Below are 22,199 nucleotides of genomic sequence, written 5' to 3' on the forward strand. Positions count from 1 at the left end.
TAATCCGGAAATAACATCTTGAGGTATATTCTTTCTCTCATCTTGCTTACCCCTGTGTACTCTGAAGACTAGAAGGAAACAGCCCTCACCAGATGTGCTGTGAGGACCCAAAAGAAAACCCATTGCCCTGGGGTCCCCAGCTGCTATGATAGTCAACTTTCCACTCATTCTGCATCTCCTCCACTTTATTCCACCTTCCTTGGTGGTCGCTCAGAGGTTCCAGCTGTTGGGAGTGTTTGAGCTGTAGTTACTAGTCTGTTCCTGTCAGTGCTGGGAGTGTTTGAGCTGTAGTTACTAGTCTGTTCCTGTCAGTGCTGTGTTGGATGCTGAGCTGAGTAAACTGGTTAACTCGGAAGTAAAATTCAAGCACCCTGCTATTGGGGTCATACAAGACATGTGTTTCTTTCACTCCACTTTCACTGATATATGATCCATATATTTGCATGAAAAACCTAAATCAGAAAGTTCACAAAGTTTTGACCTAGGAACTTGTACTCTACCTCCCTCCGCCCTCCGTGTCCCCCCCCCCTGCCCCCCCGCCACTCTTCTTGCAAAACACAGGCACACATTAGAAATGGCCATGTGATGGTGGTCAGTTCACACACTTGAAGAGAGGGTCGACTCGGTCAAGCACTTGACCACTTGGAGAAAAGAGCAGAGAAACTGGAACCATGTTTCCTGCCAATAGGAAACTCGTCATCTAGTGGCAACCAGGGAAAGACAGTTAAATGTATTGTGATATTTAAAGACTGTGGGTAGCCAGAGGAACTTCTGGAATATTCATTCTTTCTTACGGCCCTGTAAATAGAAACATGCAGAAAGATAAAAGAATTTTGTCATTAAATAGTACTCTTGTTTATATATAGTGTACCTCATTTTTTTCCCATTCTGTGTGATTCTCTCTGTGCTGAGTGATGGTCACAAATGATTGACTTGATTTAGTTACCCCTCAATGGGTCATGATTTATAGTTTACAGATACACAGAAGAATTCCAGGTCAACAACATGGTACCCAGTCAAGCAGGAAAACGCAGGGATCCCAAATGATTGGTGGAATAGCCGGTGTTTGAAAGGGGTTATCCTTGACATGAGGAGAATATCTGTCATGAAACTTCCTTTAATCGAATACCATTCTTTTCATTTACTATTCTATAAAATTACCTCAAGTTACTAGTCATGGGTATGGCCCCCTTTTCAGTGATAAAGAAAGAGATTCTACCAAATGGTTCCCTTCAGATTCTGAGCTAGACTAGACATGGGCACAGACATCCGGGTCCTCCTGTGAGATGCTGTACAGTAGTATTTAGAGACACAGTTCTTGGATTCTTCCAGACATGAGTACTTTTGTAATATGATCTTGCCACTCACTAGTTCTGTGACTTTGGAGAAGTCAGAGCCATCTCCCTTGGTTTGGTTTCTCTATCTATGAAAAAAAATAGGACTAGGATGAAGAGGTTACAATGACTTAATCAACTGCTGAATTTAAATGTGTGGCACATGGAATGACATTGGTAAATCTTGGTTGATAATCCTCATTTATCACAAAGGCTGCCATCCCAGCAGGACGGACACTGTAGAGTTGGTTGTGAGCAGGTGTTGTTTTCCTAGCCCTGGGTTGATCTCTCCCTCCACCTCACTCCCTTTGTGCCTTGCTTTCAGCAAAGAAGGAAGGGCAAGGTTTCCTGGTGACCTTTTCACCTTTCTGTCCTTCCCACCATAATACCTGAAAAGTAGACCATGGTTTTCTGGCTCCAGAATGCCCAGTCAACTCTTCAGTCAGATTCAACCCAGTGAAGCCTGAAGAGAATTTAGCAGGAGCCACAAGCTACAGTCACGGCATGTCCAGCTAGCAGCCCCACGTTCTCACGGATATCAACACTGTCGTGCTCACATGGGTTCCTTACTGCCCCTTTGCGTTCATGGTGTCTTCCAGCTCCCTCTTGGATTCCTTTTTGAACCTGAAAGACTATTTCCTTTATGATTGCTCTTTAGTGTCTTAAAACGTTTCTCTTTGTAAGGCAGACTTGGCTTTCTGGTCTGTTGTATGAGCAGCGGACTACAGGCAGTCCCGTGGCCCACTGTTTCCACACATTGTGCATTGTGTATATAAGGGGATGAGCTTACTGCTGTGACCAAGCGCCCTAACAAAGGCAACTATAAGGAGAAAGGGTTTATTTTGACTCTTGGTTTCAAGGTAGGGCTCATTATTGCTACAAGAACTTGGCGTGACTGGTCCACTATACCCATAGCCTGGAAACAGAGTGATGAATGTTTTTATTCATCTGGCTTTCTGGTTTTTTGTTTGTTTGTTTTCTTTTGTTTTTGTTTTTTTTTGTTTTGTTTTGTTTTTTTGTTTTTTTTGTTTTTTGTTTTTTTTTTTTTTTTGGTTTTTAAAAAGCCTGGGACTCTAGGCTATGGAATGATGCTGCTTATACTCAAGTTAACTCAATTTAGACATTTCCTCACACACATGCCCAGAGACTAACCTAATGATGATCCCTCACATGCATGTCCAGAGATTAGTCTCCTAGATGATATTGGATCCTGTCAAGTTGGCAGTATTAACCATTACACATTCATGTCTGGATTTATTCATTAAGCACATTGTTTACATTTGCCCAGAGTGTTCCAATTGGTAATAGATCTTAAGGATGCAGAGGTGAATGAAAGCCACAGGCTCCTTCTCTTAAACCATCACAGTTCAAGATATGTTGGTAGTTTATGAACTGTGGATCATTATTGTAAGGACTGTTTCCTGCTAATATGCCACATGCCTTGCAAGTATAATCTTATTTTAATAGATTTGAAGGAAGGGCTGAGAGCATATCAAAATGGACATACCATTTAATAGCAGCCTACAAATCCCAGTTTGTGTCATCATTTTATTGAGGTGTGGTTTGTTTTTGTTGGTTTTTGAGACTGGGATTTTCTCTGGAAACCTGGCTGTCCTGGAACTCACCTTCTATACCAGGCTGGCCTCAAACTCAGAAATCCACCTGCTTCTGCCTCCGAAGTCCTGGGATCAAAGGCATGCACCACAACCGCCTGGTTTTATTGAGTTTTTAATGCATAATGCTTGATATAAAGCAGATCCTTTAATATCAAACGAATGAACTCCACATCTATCTCTTCTATGCAAAGATAGCAAAAGTATTTGATCAAGCTGGTGGTGGTCAGTTACCCACTGGGACAGCGCTTAATGTGCATCTGTGTCTTCTAGACGCAAGCACTGATGCCTGCTAGCTCTGGGATGCCAGGAAAGATATGACCTTGTCAGACTTTCAGCCTGCCTCACTTGTCCCACAAACTCTCTGACTCCACTTTCAACAGGGCCTAATTAATAACAGAATTAGACGTGTTTACACCGACTGCCATTTGTTAGTGAGAAGGCCTGCGATTAAGGTTGAAGTCTCAGCAAATGTGGCCTGTCTATTCCAGGAGACAAGGGCTGGGCATTCCATCAGCGGCGGGTGTAGAAAAACAAACATATCCAGGACATTTTGTTTTGATGGACTTTTATTTAGGGAAAGAGTATTTCTATATGATTAATTATGGCGAGAGAGGAATACTACTATATCATATAGGTAGAAGAGGGTTTTTTTTGATGCTAATCATTGTCCTTTGAATATCAGCACAGACTCCTGTTCCCTATCCCATGGACCACTACGGAAATGGGCACCCACATGTGCACACCTGTACACACGCAAGTCTAGGGCAGGCGTTATGATACTTACGACCAGGTACCTGAAATAATTTAACAGGCCGAAATAGAAAGCACTGAGTTGAGAGGCCAGAGGAGAGATAGAAAATGACAGCAAAATGCAGGTGGCAGCTTGTGCCACAATAATGAAGGACCCAGGAACTCATGTGCTGAAGCCCCACCCTCAAACCTCCCACAGTGCTGTGACACAGGTGTAAATATTTCCTTCATTCTGCAAAAGAGAATCTTTCAAAAGAAACTTGAAGGCCGAAGAGGTTTACAAATGGCCTACATAAGTCACTGCTTTTACCCCTGTAAGAGTGTTGATCACAGCCCCCCCACCCCACCCCTTGTTTAGGCTGTAGTGCAGTGAAGTTGAAGTCAGCCCTGCCGGAGCGCTGTTAACATTCACAGTAATAAAATGTCTGCTTCCTTTATGTTTTATATTGACTTTCTCAAGAAAGGCATCCTAGGGCAAAATCTGTAGCTTATTGTGCTGCCTAGTTTTATGTCACCGTGACACAGGCTCGAGTTACCTGAGAGGAGGGACCTAAGTTGAGAAAATGTGTCCATTAGACCAAGTTATAGGCAGGAAAATGTCTACGGCATTTTCTTAGTGATTGATGAGGGAGGGCCCAGTCCATTGTGGGTGAGGACATCCCTGAGGGGCTGTTCTGTAAGAAAGCAGACTGAGCAAACCAGTAAGCAGCACTTCCCAGGGTAGCCTTGAGCTCAGTATATGGCTGAGAGCCACCTTCAACTTCTTACCTTCTCAAGAGCTGGATTTTAGGAGCCTACCATCATGCCCCGCTGATGTGGCTCTGAGAATCAAACCTGGCGTCTTGTGTATGTTAGACGGGTCTCACGCTGAGCTACAACCATAGCCCTCAGGTGCAGTCCTGATTGTCTCGGTTGTAGTAGGCACCTACTGTCTCACAGGCCCCATAGGGTTACTTTGAAGCAGGTCTTGGCAGGATCCCTATGGGACTTGTTAAGTAAGGAGAAGGCTCCTTTGTTTCTGTGTGAACGTAGAGGTTGCTTCCCTTAAAAGAGAATAGATGTGGATTCTTCATTTAGACTTTGAGACTCATTAGTATTATGCCCAGTCTTGCAGCCGTTTACATTTTTAATTGCATCCTTAATTGTGGAACAAAAGGCTTTGTCTTCCAGCGGCCAATTTTATGCCTGAAATAGAAAGTAAGAGGAGTTATTGAGGAAATCTGGATTTTTTGGTCATTGTTTTTTTTTTTTTTTTTTACACCTTCCCCTGAATCACAGTTTGTCATTAAGTTTAAAAGGGTTTCAATGTTTAGATTTCTATAAGAAAGGGACAGGAGTCTCATGGGTGACCCTTCCGATTGCTGTCACATTTTCCTTCCATCCCTCTGGGGCACATCTAGACTTAAGATCTCGTTGTTACTGATGGGTGGCCTATTATTTACACATTCCTTGACTCCTCCCACTATGGCTTTTCTGAATCATTAACCAGCCACCTCATTCTGGCTCTGGTATTAAAAAGATTAACAAGGCATTTTTTTTCCTGCCCTTGAGCAGCTCAAAGTCACTTTACCAATCTGGGATTTTGTTTCTGGGCTCTCACATCGAACAATCACGGTACTAGAAATTTCTTATCCTTTAGGCAGTGGCTTTCCATCATCCGTAACTCTAATCCCTAAAGATCTGATGCCTTCTTCTGACCTCCTCGGGCGCAGGCACACACATACGGTATATAGAAATGTGTTTATGTAAATCACTCACACACAATAATCATAGAAATTACATATATACACACACATATAAACAAAAAGGACAGTCATCCAACGTATGCTTTCCAGTGCCCCCTGCACCACATGCACTGCCCAGCCTGTCTTTGCCTGATTTTTCCCAGTCTGTGGCTCCTCTGACCCTCTTCTGCCTGACTCTGGTATCCTCGCAGACTGCTGTTTTAGCCTTCATCTTTACAGGACCACACATGGAAACTGCTGAGTCATTCATTCATGTGTTTGGCATCTAAAGCGAACAAGTTCACATTACCTAAAATTTACTGGATTTCCTTGTAGCCTGCAGATGATCCCTGCCTGAAAGCTCACTAGGGTGGGAGTATTGACTGAGTTCCAGAACACTTGCTGATCTTCCAGAAGACCCGGGTTTGGTTTCCAGCACCCACTAAGGATGACTCTCACCTGCCCGATTCAGGGGTCTCCCTTTTCTGGTCTCCACTGGTACCCATACAACAAGGTATGCACATACATACATTCAGGAGTATGTGGACACACACACACACACACACACACACACACACACACAAAACCTTTTTTTTAAAAAAAGATCCGTGTTCCACTGATTAAATGAATAACTCCCTTCAATTGTCTAAAAGTAAACCTTTTAAACTAATTTAACCGACAAAGCTGTGTTTATTATTGGTTATAAAGTCTATTTCCCTATTTATTACAAGTCAGTAAGTACAGTAACAATTATGAATATTCATAATTACAATAATAAAATGCAGCAGGGGAAATCGCCTGCTGTATACCCAGTAGGCTCTAAAGTACTTTGGGTGGGTTATTTTGCTCACTGTTCACAGAGCTGTCATGAAGTGGGTGTTGAGATTACACCTACTGGAGAGAAGAGAAAAGTGAGATCCGACACCAGCTTTACCTGTAAGAGCCCGAGCTGAGATTAGAACCCAAGCATGCTGGCTTGTGTCCCTATTCACTATGCCATATGGCTCTAATGAACAGCTTTCACGTGTTTATTTTTATTTAAGACAGCAAGCCTGCAAATGGGTGTTATTGCACACACTGTTAGAGATGAAGAATTCTTTTCTCTAAGTGGTCAAGTGCTTGACGGAGTCAACCCTCTCTTCAAGTTTGCGAACTGACCACTAACAAATGGCCATTTCTAATGTGTGCCTGTGCTTTGCTTATTATCATATCACATATCACATGAGCTTGGTGAGTTTGAAGACTTTTATTTTTTGTCTCTCTCTCTCTCTCTCTCTCTCTCTCTCTCTCTCTCTCTCTCTCTCTTTCCTTCCATCCTTCCTTCAAGACAGGGTCTCACTATGTAGCCCAGGCTAGACTCAAATTTTCAGTCCTCTTAATTCTGTTTCCTCTCAAATTTTCAGTCCTCTTAATTCTGTTTCCTGAGTACAGATTACAGATGTGTGTCAGCATGCCCAGATATTAGTAAGTGAATTTGCATTATTATTATTGCTATTATATTTGTATGGGTCAGTGTACCATGTACACACCTGGTACCTGGAAAGACCATAAGAGAAGAGAGATACAGACAGTTGTGAGCATCATATTAGTGCTGGGAATCAAACTCAGGTCCAATGGTAGAGCAATCCGTGTTCTTAACCGCTAAACCATCTGTCCGGCCCCTAGTACATGAATTTTCAAAAATTTTTATTTATTAATAAGTCCTTGACAATTTTGTGCAAACAATGCATTTTGCTTACTTACAAGGCACCATTAACCTCTCTTATCCCCCCTCTCACTCCCGCTGACCCCCCCATCTTGTTGGGGGAACCCATGAGTTTTAATATAACTGCCCCTGCATCGTTAAAGGTAACATGGGCTGTTGGTCTTCGTGCAGTCACCTCACATCACGTGCTCTAGTTTATGAACTCGTGGTTAAATTCCTCATTCCCGCATCTCTCAGTCCAGCAGAGACTAGCCTTCTGATCCTCCATTGCCGACCAGCGTCGGAAGCCAGGATAGAGATCTCACAGTTAAAGGGCAGGGTTAAAATGCCACTTGCACATAGTTCCTTGTCATGTGGCAAGACATGCAACCGGACTTCTGTGCTTACCTTGTCGCTGTTGAGGCCCTGTAGAACATGAAAAAGCGAGACACTGAAGGCATAGGAAGAACAGGGCCCCGTGTAACGCAGGTCACACACCAATGGAAGCTCAGACAGTGCCGAGTGCATTGTGTGTTCTCTTTAGCACGTGATACATTAGGTACCAATGGCGAAAACCTAAGACTGGAAACTTTTCAAAGATTCAAGCTTTGTCATTTGCCTAAAAAGGTGCTTTCTATGAATCATCCCTATGCCTGTCTTATGATTTGTGGGAATACTATCTCCAAGCACTTAGTCCTTGAGGGGCGTTAAACCGCCACCTTCTAAACCTTCTAAACCGCCACCTTCTCGGAGCTTTCGACAGCTCTTTGAGTCAGCTGCCTCCACCGAGGTAAAGCTTCCAAATTTTAATTGGCATCATTATCTTACATTCATCTCACGACTGCAGGACACGTCAGTCTTTCCAGTCTCTTCCTCCCCCACCCTGCCACCACCACCGCCACCGCCACCTTTGTCTTCAACCCTAAGGTTCTAAGAAAATGTTCCAGAGGACTTGGAGAGCCGTTGGTGCCAGTGGCGTGTTCTGGGTTTGGGGCCTGGCTTCTCCTCAATGCAGGCTTAGTACAGATTCTCTGACCAGCAACACTAGAGTGAACACCAGGACCTGGCATGGGATCAACAACTCTATAACGCACACACAAGCACGTGCACACACTTGAGTTTTTGAGGAAGGGTTTCTCTGTGTAACCCTGGTTGTCCTGGAACTTGCTCTCTTGACCAGACTAGCCTCAAACTCACAGAGATCAACTGCTTCTTGAGTGCTAGGATTAAAGATATGCACCACCACTGCCCAACTTATGTTTATATTTATAAGACTTTGCTATCTGAAGCTTCCTATCTTTCTTCCTTGGAACATGTTTGTTCTCCCTGACAGCATCTTTTGATATTGTATTAGCAGATGATAAATAATGCCAGGAAATTACTGAGTTTCATATAATTTTCAAAAGTAGTAAGATAGTACCTATTTGTTCTTTTAAAAAAATGAGGTTCACATCTTCTTTCAAAAATACACTACAAGGTTATAAAAAAGTGAGCATATCGCTTTTTGATCCACCACCTGTGATGAAATTACCATCAAGATGCAAATTTTCATGGAGACCCTTACAGAAAGATCATCACACTTGAAACTGACCCCTCAGACACTATAAATCCAGGGTCCGCATGGAATTCCTCCTGATCAACACAGACTGGTCTTTGCTGGTAAGCACCAGGAAGATTCTGGACTTTGACTACTACATTCAAAAGGGGTTTACCCCTCATCTTGTGTTGAGACTTCCTGGTGGTGCTTAGAAGAGGAAAAAGAAGTCTTACACCACTCCCAAGGGGAATAAGAATAAGAAAAAGAAGCTTAACTTGGCTGTGCTGAAATAATATAAGGCAGATGAAAAATAGCAAAATTAGCCACCGTCATCAAGAGTGTCCTTCTGATGAATGCGGTCCTGTAGTCTTCACGGCAAGCCATGTTGACCGACATTTACTGTGGCCCATATTGTCTGACTCATGACAAGGAGTTGTGTAGGAGTTACTAAAAAGACAGACACTGCAAAAAAAAGTGAGAAAATTATGGAAATATGAGGTCAAAGTTCAGACCAGCACAGTTTTTGACTAAACTCTATTCAAACTAGTATTCTTCATTCCCCAGAGAAATGTCGTTTTATTTTTTTGCGGTGCTTCAGGTGAAACCTGAGGCTTCATTTTTGCTAGGCAAACTCTCTGCCACTGAACTATACCCCAGCCTCAGAAGAAGCTTTCTCTCCCACCTCTCCTTAACTGGGCTGGTCTGTGACTTGAGGCTTGATATTGTTCTTTCCCGCTCAGTCAGTTCTTCAGCTGAAAAGCAGAAGCGTTAATGTAGAATCATGGGAGACTGAGACTAAAGCCCAGGGATGTGTGTGTGTATGTATGTATGTATGTATGTATGTATGTATGTATGTATGTATGTGCAGCCTTACCTCTCAGACCACTGATCTGGATTATTCCAGCCTGGATGGATTGTTAATAAGGATCAAAGGCCCAGGAACTGGGAAAGATGCGAAACGATGGGCTACTCCCCATCTCCAAGGCAAAGAAGCTGAATGAGGAAGGAGCCTTCAGTGTTCATAAAACAATACACAATGTCCTCCTTGAGTCTTATTCTTTCCAGTGTCGTTCTTTAACAATAAACCATTTTCTTTCTCCTGTCAGCTGTGTGACTTTTATTTTTATTTTTTTTAAATTAAAAAATTTTTAATTTTTAAAATTAAAAAATCTTATTTTACATACCAAGCCCAGTTCGCTCTCCCTCCCCTTTTCCCACTCCCCCCACCCTCCCCGCTCCCCACCCTCATCCAGTCCTCAGAGAGTGTGAAGCCACTCATGTGGAGTCAATAATGTCTGACACATCTCTTGAGGCAGGAGCAAGGCCCTTCTCCCTGCATCTAGGCTGAGCAAGGCATCCCTCCATAGGAAATGGGCTCCAAAAATCCAGTTTGTGCACTGGGGATATCCTGGTTTCACTGCCAGTGGCCCCACAGACTGCTCAAGCCACACAACTGTCACCCATATTCAGAGGGCCTATTTGGTCCTATGCTGGTTTCCCCGCCTCCGTCCAGAGTCAGTGAGCTCCCATTTGCTTGGGTCATCTGTTTCAGTGGGTGTCCCCATCATGGTCTTGACCCCTTTGCTCATATTATCACTCCTCCCTCTCTCTACAACTGAACTCCGGGAGCTGGGCCCAAAGCTTAGCTGTGGGGATCTGCACCTACTTCAATCAGTTACTGGATATAGGTTCTATGATGAAAATTAATCCTCAATCTGATTACAGGGGAAGGGCAGTTCAGGCACCCTCCCGAGTACTGCTTAGATTCTGGGCTAACACAGCCTTTGACAAAAAATCTAACACCCTTTAACACATTGACAGTCAATCGTTTTCAGTGCAGGTTTTTGATTCTAGTTGTGTCCTTGTTAGTCTGCAGCAGTGATCACTCCAGTGTAAATTGTGTAGTTGTTGTGAACAAGAACCACTAATAAAGTCTCGAAAGAGGCCTACAGGCAGAGATGTGTCTGTCCTCCGTCATGGGGTCATTGATGACAGGAGTTCTTCAGTCAACCTTTTTAAGATGCCTTCCAATTGTCTTAATTTGTCTCAATTTGGAGTGTTCTATTCAAAAGGTCAGGAGGCCAAAAGTCTGCTAGGTTATCCCCATTTCTCGTGATGACTGCTCCCTCCTGGGGAGCTGTACTCCGATGGTGTAATAAACATCAGCAATGAGGGGAGTCTTGCTAGATTGTAAACTAGGACTTCTAAGTTTTCTGAGTCATTTATGGTAGTAAACCCAGGACCATTGTGATGAGGGAGCACGGCGGGGGGTGGGGGGGGAGCAGGAAGGAACACACACACAGAGAGAGAGAGAGAGAGAGAGAGAGAGAGAGAGAGAGACAGAGAGAGAGAGAGAGAGAGCTAGATGGAAAATCTCCACATTTTTTTATATCCAAACTCTTACGTTAGAGCTGAGTAATTAAAGGTAAACCTTGTACTGACTAGCTTATTTAACTCTGAATCCTTTGGTTCTAAAAGGGAAGGCATTTGTTTTCATGGTTCACCTTGGTCAACCTATCTCTTTCGAATTTTCTTACTACTTATATTTAATTCCCTTTATTCTGCAAGCAGAAAACTGGTTTTATGTCAGCCTGACACAAATTAGAATCAACAGAGTAGAGGAAGTCTCAGTTGAGAAAATGCCTCCATAAGACTTGTCCTAAGGCAAGTCTGTAGGGTACTTTCTTAATTTGCGATTGATATGGCCCATTGTGGGTGAGGCCATCCCTGGGCTGGTGATTCTGGGTGCTATAACAAAGACTGAGCACACCATAGGGAGCTAACCAGTAATTCCCACCCCTTCATGTCCCTGTCCTGCTAGAGTTCCTTCAATGATAGACTATAATGTGGAATGTAAGCCAGATAAACCCTCTGCCCTCTCTCTCCTCCCCCCATGCTTTCGGTCATGGAATGTCATCACAGCAATAGTAGCCCTAAGTCAGAAGCCCAGACCTTTCCTCTGTAAAAATCTGACGTGTTCCAGTGTTGCTTTTGGAAAGGTAAAATGGATTTTTTTTCATTCTCAAAATAATTATATATTGTTAGTAAATTAATTTATCATGATTTCCTGAGGGTCCTTCACTAAAGTAGGGTTTCTCTGTGCAGATCAAAGGATAATGTTTCTCCCTAACAGTGTGTTAAATGACTCCTCCTGACCTTCATAGGATAATAATTATTCGTAAAAATACCTAAAATTCCAAAAAATTCTCTTCCCCCACACTTTCTACCACTTCCATACTGTACTAAAAAAATTCCCATTTTTCAGTTAATGAAAAGCAAGGTTAGGGCACTTACGTTATTGCCAGGATTTACAAGTGAAGGGAAGGGAGAAAGTGACGCAAACTCCGCTCCCTCCGATCTGCTTTGAATTTCTACTCTCAACCTGGATTCTCAGGTTCTCATGTTCCTAGTTATACCTAATTTCAGACATGCGTGGTCACGTTGTGCTAGTTACTGCAGCTTCCTCGAAGGTGTCCATGACAGATAGCGTGGAATTAGGCTGCCTTGAGTGGAAATTGTAGTGTAGAGTTTCCACCCTGGCTTGACCGTGCATCCACAACAAAGAGCTGTGCGGTTTCCTGCTGAGAGGATGTGCACAGGGAGACTGGACTAGAAAACCATTTGATTCAGAGCAAATAGGATGCAGTAGACAGGTATGAACCTGAATTTTACTAGCCTTGGTGAGTGTTAATTGTAAAGTGTTATGCAGAATATTATCTGGGATAAAAAAGGTGAATTTGATATGCCCTCTAGGATCCATCTACGAGTAATTACAAAAAAAAAAATGAAATCAGTGTTGTTATTCTGAACACAGACTCTGTCCTGAGATCTAATATCATGGAAGGGACAGGAAAAATGGGAGGTTTGAAAGGTTAGGCACAGAGGGGCCTGTGAAATTAGGTTCCAGGTGGAAGGGGAATGGATGTCTTAGCAGTGGTTCTTCCATACAGAAGGCAGACACATCTATTGAATTAAACTCCTAAGTCCTCTGGAATACTGAGTCACATAGCCACTCATGTTTAGTCCAGGACATTATAGGCTAGGCAGGGAAAAAAAAAGCCAAGTCTGGGGAGTGTTGGTGCAGAAATCAGCCTGTGGGAGAACCACGAGTTCATGACCTGTTTCAAAGAAATAACAATAAAATGGAAATCGGTCCTGACTCAGCCTTTTCTTCTTCTGCAGTTCCTTGCTTTCCTTCTGAGCTTCCACTTTGTCTATAAGACAAGAATAATAAATATAAGATCATAGGCTTATGACAGTTTTTGTAAAATACTGTGTGTTTTATGCTCATATCTAGAAATCAGTAAGAAAGGAAATTTGGTAGGTTTTTTTTTTCAATGTTAAAATTGCTTGATATCAAAACCTTAATGAGACCATTGTAAGAAAGGAAATTACAGCTCAGTACAGTCCAATCTCTCTTTAAAACTTAATAGAAAAAATCAAAGTAAAATATTAGCCTAATTAATGCAATAACATATAGAGAAATAATTACAGGAATAGTGATCATATAACATCCCCCATTTTCCTTTTCTGGTAACCATTGCACCCAGAGTTCCAAAGCCAATGCTCTACCACTAAGCTACACCCCAGCCCTAAAGATTGTGTTAACATTAGGAAAACACAGCTTTAATACAACAGAGGCAGATTCCCATGATCTAGATATGATTTTAAAAAAAGATATTTGGTGAGACATAAGCCCTGCTTATGATAAACAATTCTTATCAAAAATGAACTCTCTAGAATTCATTTCACATGCTTGCCTCAAGCATTTTATCTTATCTTGAATAATAACAGACTTCCTTAATCTAAAAGGCAAAAACCTCAAGGCGAGAATAGTTCGTGTGATACTGAATGATCTTCCCTACCTCCACCCAGAATATAGCTCTTCCTATACTCTTTAAAGCCACAGAGGCAGCCATATTATATCAAGGAAGACATACGGATGTCTTAAAATACTGGACTCTGCACAGATCAATATAGAAGCGCCGCTGGGTGCTTTTAGAACTTAATCCTCTGCTGGAAGTCTCAGTCTGCTTTTTCACAGGGTCTCCCACATGCCTGAACAGACAGGAGTTCCAAAAACACGTGTTAAGTTCATTAGAGGACGTTCGCTTGCTTTCATTTTTCTTTGGCGTTTGTGTGTTCTTGTCATTCAGATTTCTGCAGTTCCCCATGCTCGTGACATCTTGAAAATGTGCTAAGAAAAGAACCTTGTAAAAGTCCAACCCTCTAGCATTCATTTCATGGTTCGCCTCAAACATTTGGCTCATTTTATAAACAACAGTTATTAATATTGTGCATACCATATATTAGCACAGACCCAAGATATTGAAGAGTAAGCGTTTAGTCCTTGCCATAAGTCCAGTCGGGGAAGAGCCTGTGGGTCAGAAATACAAGGAAAGGAGCTGAAGAACTGGTGCAGTCGTCAAGAACGTTTGCTGTACTTTCTCTTGCGGAGAATCTGTGTTCAGTTCCCAGTACTCACCTTGGGTGGCTCACCTGTGTCATCTGCTCCAGGGGATCTGACGCCCTCTTCTGGCCTCCATGGACACCTGCATACACCGGTGCATATACAGGCAAGCAGACACACACACACACACACACACAGTCATAAATAAAAATGTAAAGCAACAACACAAGGCTGTCCAAATCTGCCGCACTTCCCTCCCTACACGGAGTTTGGATAATGCTGTTATAGTGAAGATTAGAGCCACTGTCAGGGGCAATCTTATCCCTAGTTTCTCCCCTGCCTCATCCAATACTCAATGGTTTTCTTTCTGATGAGGGTCCAACAGAAACCACAGTCCTGTTCTGTTCAATTCCTCTTCTTGCTCCATCCCAGTGTATCCACCTTAGCTACATGTTAGAATGAACTTGAACTTGACCACTCTCCAGACATCAGTGTTTCGTAAAGCTTTCCCAGTGATCCCATTGTGCAGCCAAATTCAAAACCAACCCTTCTTCTTTTCCCTTCTTTCCCTTATCTTCTCTGCTTACCCCTCTTCCTCTTTTTTTTTTTCCCTTCATTTCATGCTTAAGACAGCAATACATCAGGAAATCTCAGAGTTCTCTGTTGGAAGCCTACCATAAACCTTTAGCTGGCTGGTGACAAGGCTGACTCCCAGCAGGACTCAGCTTGGACAACATGTAGCAGTAGCTGTCACAGGATTTGGAGATCATCCTTGAACCTGGTGCTCCAGTTGGCTGACACTGGGCAAACATGCAATCTCCTAGCTCAGGACTAAACTACGTCAGTGTTGGATAGCTGTGAAGACTTCAGGAACCAGAGTTCTGAGCTTCATAATTTGATTTCTAGTGAACGTGAAATTATGTGATTAAAAGTTCTTGAATTGCACGAGGTCTCTTTGAAAATATCTAGAACTCCAAAGGACCCTGTGTGTGTGTGTGTGTGTCTGTGTCTGTGTCTGTATCTGTGTGTAGCGATGTTCACGTTTGCAATGCATTCAGCTGCTGCCCTGATTGTCCACCTCCACCATTTGACCCTTACTGTGTCCTTTCTCCTGTTCTATCTTCATCACTGACACCCCTCTCCACCTTACACTCAGCCTATTCCAGGCCTCAGCAATTGGTTGGCATGGAAACAGATCAGCCTGCCTGGTGGGAGGGATGTTCTGTTTCCAAGTGAAAATGGCAGGAATTCAAGTGTGATTCACTTCCAGCCATCTTAACCCCTGCGTTTATCCCTCTATTCAAAACTTCTGTGTAACTCCTAGACACCTGGTGTGTGAAGAAGCCATCTTGATTCAGCCTCTTCCTACCTTTGCCCCCTCCTGTGTGGAGCCCCAGGGAGCACCCTGCCCTTCCCCCTTTCCCTCCAATGGTACAGGCTCTTTCTTTGGTATGTGCACCGTCTCCTCCACCTCTCTTTCTGTCTAAAAAGGCCCGCGATGAATCTTGAAGTCGGTCACCATGCCTTCCACAAAGCTTTCCCCAGTCACACCCGTACCCCTCCCTACTCATGCAGTACTTCCCTTCTCGTGACTGGCCAGAACTGAGAATGGTTTGACTTTCCCCCTGCAGACTGTGGCCCCCTGACAGGGGAAGCATGTGACTGCGAAGAGTGCCCATTTTTCCATACTCCTAGGGCAGGTCTTGGCTCCGTCAGTCACTAGACTTGAGATTTTATGTGAGTCATCACAGGCCCTCATTTTTTCTCATACCTAACATGCTATCTATCAGTGTGGGCCACACATTGAGCACTTCTCATTTAATTGCCACCAGTTAAGTGAAAAGGGGGCACAGTATAACTGATCTCCTTTTACAAGAGTATTTGGATTCAAATCTGAGGAGTTGGCCCTAAATCACTCAGCTTCCAAATGGGAGAGCCAAGATTATGTCCAGACATGACTGTGTGTATGAAGAACACCTGACTCTATATTCCCTTGGGGAGGAGGAAGGGCTGGCCGACCCCATGGATGGATGAGTGGATCAGTAAACCTTTGCCTGGCAAGAGTATGGTATGGCTCTGTACTCTGTAAAGACCCAGATAGACCCTTCCCTGTGTTTCAGTCAAAGTTTTTCCACATTTGTGTTAAAGATCAAAAATGTAAAAGCTCATGGAGCTCCATGTTGTTCCACAAAGCATGCCTCCTTTCCAGCAATAGCTGGACTCTCACTCTAAGTGAACTAAAAACTTGAAATAAGGGGCTCTGAAGAGCGATGGAGTCACTGTGGTGGGTGCCGAGTGGATGCAAGCCTGGGCGTCCCAAGATACTGGCTTCAGTGGAGCCGAAAGTGCAGCGTGTCTATCCTTGCACTTCCCTGTTGGGCAGGGCTCTGAAGATGACAGCGAAATGAGCACCATCCAAGTGCTCAGAGTTAACTGTAGAGCTAAGGCAATCGATAAGGAAAGCATTTGCCAGCACTTGGACCTGAGTCCAGATTCTCAGAAGCCCACATTAAGTGAATGGCATCTCAGAGCTCCCATGACATGGCAGGAGAAGGTGCAGACTAGTCAGCCTGGCACATGCAACAAAGAGCAGGAAGAACCCTCCTTTCCAAAGAAGGTGGAGAACAAGACCAGCACCTAATGCTATCCTCTTACCCACACATGTACCCACACTCACACTCACAAATGCATATACAAAAATACACACATGCCATACACATGCATACAAACACACTCGAGCACATACACAAATACACATACACGTCATACAGGCACATCAATTTTAACAAGAACATGTACCACACATAAACACAAAGCATACAACACTTTACACACATACACCAAAACAATATACATTTACACACATTGATATTTAGTATCAATCTTTGGCTAAATTATCCAGTGCTGTCCGGTAGGTTTTACTGTTTTCTTTTCTAACCAATAATTTAGCCAAGAAGCAGGAAAAACAAAAGATGTGGTCTTATTCAAATACTTCTATTTTTATACACAGAGAAATATTAAAAAATCTCATTTAATGAAAAGATTCTGTTCTGCAGCCAAGTGAATGTAAATAATGCTTTGGATTTCAAAAGGAAAGAACAAAGCGTACAAGTGTATCTGGGACATGCACCCCATTTCTAAGTAGCGTGCTCCGCCAGTAGACTTGGTTCCCAGGGGTACTGATTTCTAAATTATAGTCATGAGATTAGAACACAGCACAGTCTCCGAGAGGACCCTAGGAGCAGTGGATATGTGTTCCCCCTTTGGTCCTGTGGCTAATATTGCCTGTTCACCCTTCCCCATTTCTCTTCCTTCCCTTCCCTCTCTTTTTTCATCCCTCATCCCTTTCTCCCTTCTTCTCTTCCTTCTTCCTTCTTCATTCCACTTCATGTGCTAAACCCAGTTCCTTCTGTATCAAAATAAATATTTTGGAATAAAACATAGAATGGAAAACAAATACCACAGCCCAAAATAAGAGTAGATATAATTTCTAATGCCCAAATTATAATCCACTCCATCTAGCAAAGTAAATGGATTAGACCAATTATTGAATATTTATTTTTATCTTGGTTATGGTTAATTTTTAGGAAAATAAAAGTCTGAGAATACTAAATATCAATGTGTGTAAATGTATATTGTTTTGGTGTATGTGTGTAAAGTGTTGTATGTTTGTGTTGTATGTGTGGTACATGTTCTTGTTAAAATAGATGTGTATAGTATTTTGGTACATGTGTATAAAGTATGTATGTTTTATGTGGTACATATCTTTGTTAGAGTAGGGGTGTGTGTGTGTGTGTGTGTGTGTGTGTGTGTGTGTGTGTAGGCAGAGGAAGATGTTTTCCCTTAATACCTTAATTGCTCCTCACCATTTTTTTGAGAAGGGTCTCTCATTGATCCTGAGGCTCACTGAATAGACTGGGCTGGCTGGCCAGTGGTCTGCAGGAAGCCACCCATCTCTGTTTCGATCCCAGGGCTGGGTTATAAGCACCTGTCCCTCTGCCCCATGCCCTATGCTTGCCTTTTATTTGGTTTCTGGGGATCTGAACTCGGGGCCTCATGTTTGTGGTTCAGGGGCTTTACCCATTGAGCCACATCCCCAGCCCTTTTCCTTAATTTTGATAGAACCCATACTGAAAAGCAGTACTGTCATGCCTCCAAACCCTTGAGTTGTTTGATAAGGGAATTCAGGTTTGAATTTCTTTCCTCCAGCATCCTTGGGAGAGCTGTATATATTCTCCAAATCCTTGCTTTTTCTTCTTTCCTTCATGGATCCCCACAGTACCAACCTCATAATCATGTTAAGTGAAATCACACAATTCATAAGATGCTCACCAGCAGCATTCTGCATGCCTCATAGAAGAGATGACTGGTAAATATCAGCCTCTAGTTATTAACTCAGTAGCTCGATAGGAGGACTAAATGAGACAACAGAACATTAAGTTGTGTGACATTTTTCTAGACAATAAAGAAGTGTGCCATGAACGTTAGACCCATTATGGCCAGGACTGCCTTCTAGCCCTCTATCTTTTCCATAGTCAGTATAGAGTGCAGCCATTTCCCAGAATTCCCTCATTTGCTTACGTGTCAGTCAAACAGCAGGACGGCTGGATGATTTCGCCATTTCCCTTTTGCTCTGTTTCCCGTCATGCCTCATGTTAGACACAGTCTACTTCCTCTCCTGGTGCAGGTCAGTGTGTGGCCATGGGCTGTGTGAGCCTGTGCCTCTTTTTCTGGCTCTCAATGAAGAGTGCATGAGCAGGTCAAGGCTATCTCTGAAATCTCGTCTGGTCAGACATCTACTAACTCGCAGATCTTAACTGACATCCTAGGATACCCGTGGAGAATACAGACCCAAGTCTTGGGGACCTACTGCCCCCAAGTTTGAAATGTCTGCATGGGAGCTGGGGAGATGGCTTCATGTATTTATGTACATAGAGGCTGAGTAAAATGACACACGTCTGTCACTCCAGTGCGAAGGGAAAGTGATGGACAGATCTCTAGGACCTGTGACCAACCAGAATAGCTGAACTTATAATAAGCAGGTTTTGTCTCAAGTGAAGATTGAGAAGCAGTAAACAAACCCTCCCAGAGGCAGCCTCTGACCTCTACACACATGCTCACGGACAAATACACCTAGACACACACACGGACAGACACACATGCACCTCGCATAGAGCGAAGTCTGATAAAGATCAGACAGGATTAGGGAATTCTGATATTGTCATCTACTGTCCACTTTACCTTGTCAAGGCATTGGGGTTTGTAGTGTCAGGGAAAGCAGCTTCTTAAAAAGAATCAGCTTTGCCAGGGGTCTCATCATCTATAAATTACAGCATGTCTCAGAGTGTTCCATATTCCCTGAGTCCATGTGGCAGCCTTTGCTCTTAAAGCCTAATTATATTGCTTCTTAGAGGCCATGCCCACTTAGGAAAATCTAACAGAGAGCCTTGGGGCTCCAGCATAGCTAGTTGATTTGGATTTTCTTTCCTTGGGAATAGAAAGGGATTATACTTCTATTTCCCAAGCTTCTCTTCTTTTGCTTCTTGGCTTTGTTAGCTCCAGTGCCAGTAACTACTTAAAATGTCAGGCTTTTTCAGCACTCAGGTTGGCTCAGGGAATAGAAGCAGGAACGGCGAGAAGCGAGTATGTATGCAAAGAGCTGCATGTACTCCCAGACACTTCCAGCATTGCCAGTTTGGGGTCTGCATATCAATTCTTAGATGATTTCCTGGATGCAGTTTCTCGTATGTTTTCATGTGTGCGGCTGTAGAAATCAATCCAGCTTAATGGAAAAGCTCAGCGTTCTATCACCCAGAGCTCCCAAGGCTCCTCCATCTGCTCCGATGGCACTGGGAACCGGGAAGGAGCCACAGAGCCAGATTCCTTATTAGCAGTAAACCTGTTGGGTCAAGAACAGGGAAGGATCTCGAGCCCTGCTGGGACATGTTGGACACAAGGCTGGTGATGGTTATCTTTGATCTGAGATGGGGTAATCGGGCGTGCCTGAGATTCAAGATTGCCTGGATCAGGATGCTTCCTACATTCTTTATGATTAGTCTGTGAATACCTCAGGAGACATTGGACAAGAGAAAGGACCCCTCTTGCTAACTTCTCATTGGTTATTCTCTTCTCTGATTTACTTCCATTATATATATGGTTGAAATATATAGAACTTGTTAAGGTTTCATATGGTTTCTTCTAATGTTTTACTTAATCTCTTTTATTGTTTTATTTATCTGTTTATTCTGAGAGAAGGTCTCACAACATAAGCCTGGCTAGCCTGTAGCTCACTGTGTAGACAAGGCTGGCCTCTATCTCACAGAGATATGCCTGGATTAAAGGCGTGCACACCATGCGCATCTTAAAGAGAGCTGTCTGGATGTGCTGGCCGTTCTGCCTGCTGTCACTGTTGGCAGAAAAGGAGCTCCTTGAACTTCAGGGGCTTTGGGGTGGAATGTGTGTATAACCCTGTCAGCAGTTGTTGGGGGATTTGTTGTGTTGAAGAAAAAAAACAACTAATTAGGGACCCTTGGTTGTGTAACAGAACCCCAGCATAGTGTGTTATATTTAAAATTATAATCACAGAGCTATAAATAAGAAAGAAAGTCTCCTTCCATTAGCCTGCTGTTGTAACAAGCAGCATTGCCAACTCTGTCGGGCTGCAATAGAGCCAGCCGTAGCGTCTGAAGGCAACTCTGGTCTGTTTAGCTGGTGTGATTACATAAAGAAACACACAGTTCAGTGGGTCTGAATAAAAACATACGTCTACACAATCACACCGTGAAGAACTTTCCACTACCCCAGGGTCATTCTGTCCAATCCAAGGCCTTACCCCTGCTCTGAAGGGTAACCTCGGTTCTCACTTTACACTATAGGTTAGTCTAGCCTTTTCCTATGAATTTGTCTGTACTGCTTTTGTTCTTGTATATCTGCTTTATTTGACTAAACATGATGTTTTTAAGAGCCTTTTGTATTTTCTTGTATTTCAGTGGTCTGTTATAGTTTACAACTTGACCCATCGGTCTATTCTATAAACACAACATACACCACAGCACATGAAATGGCACAGGACAACATTCAGGAGTTGATTCTCACCTCCCGCCATGTGTCCCTCTATTGAAGGGCACTAGTATGAGATTTCCAGTTGGGGGCTACTAGAATAAAGCTACTATAAGCATTTTTGTACACATTAGGAAGAAATATGTGCTTGTTTCTGATGTGAATCGTGAGGTTATATGTACATACTTTCAGCACCTAGACAATTTGACACACCGTCTTTGAATAAGTAGCTAGATGCTTTTCTAAGGGCATTTGTAGGAATCATTACAGTGGCCGTGCTGCTATCAAAGGTAAGAAGAAGACTGGGTGGTGGAGGCCAACAGTCCTCACCAGGGAGCTCACGATGCGATTTCCTAAATGCATTTATTGCCGTGGTTTCCTGTGTGAGACTGGAGCTCAGGGACATTTGTGAACATTAACAGCTCTGCTCCCAAAGGCACCGTGAGCTGCCTAGAGGCCCAGGCGCCTGGGGTGGGTTGATGGTCCTGACCCATGTTTTCTTTGAGTTCAAGGAAAATGAGAGGTGTTGGCAGACACAGAAAGACCTTTAGGTACCTCCGAACCTTGTTGCCCCCTGATAGGGTTATACTTTAAATTCTGGCCACGCCCTGCCCTTAGTAAAGTAGAAAGTATCTATAGATTCCCATCCTCGAGTGTGAACTAGCCCCATGCTCTCCACTCAGCAAAGCACAGTGGTTCTCAACCTTCCTCAGGCTGCAAACCCTTAATACAGTTCCTTATATTGTGGAGACCCCGAACCAGAAAATTATTTCCTTGCTACTTGAGAACTGTAATTTTCCACTGTTATGAATTGTAATGTGAATATCAGATTTGAGCTCCCAGAAGGGTTGAGACCCACAGGTTAAGAACCAATGCAGTAGAGCTTTAAATTTCCTCTACTGAGGACTGATGGGGCGGGGGGGGGGGGGGGGGGGGGGGGGGGGGGGGGGGGGTGTGAAGAGGTTAAAACTGCCAGTCTTGTGTTTGTGTAAATCTTAAGCACATGAAGAGTAGCAGTTTGAGCGACCCTTTTTGTTCAAGTGGCATTAGAACACCCTGGTCACCGACACTTTTGTGGAATGACT

The 22,199-nt window shown here is 43.3% G+C and overlaps 1 protein-coding gene and 1 pseudogene across 1 annotated transcript in view; both read left to right on the forward strand.

Moving 5' to 3' along the window:
* The window catches only part of Dlg2 (discs large MAGUK scaffold protein 2), a 701,330-nt gene that overhangs the window by 574,579 nt on the left and 104,552 nt on the right, over nucleotides 1-22,199 (forward strand).
* Nucleotides 8,647-9,096, forward strand: LOC119802908 (annotated as a pseudogene).

The sequence above is a fragment of the Arvicola amphibius genome, chromosome 12 (genome assembly GCF_903992535.2).
Source record: "Arvicola amphibius chromosome 12, mArvAmp1.2, whole genome shotgun sequence".
Taxonomy (NCBI): Eukaryota; Metazoa; Chordata; class Mammalia; order Rodentia; family Cricetidae; genus Arvicola; species Arvicola amphibius.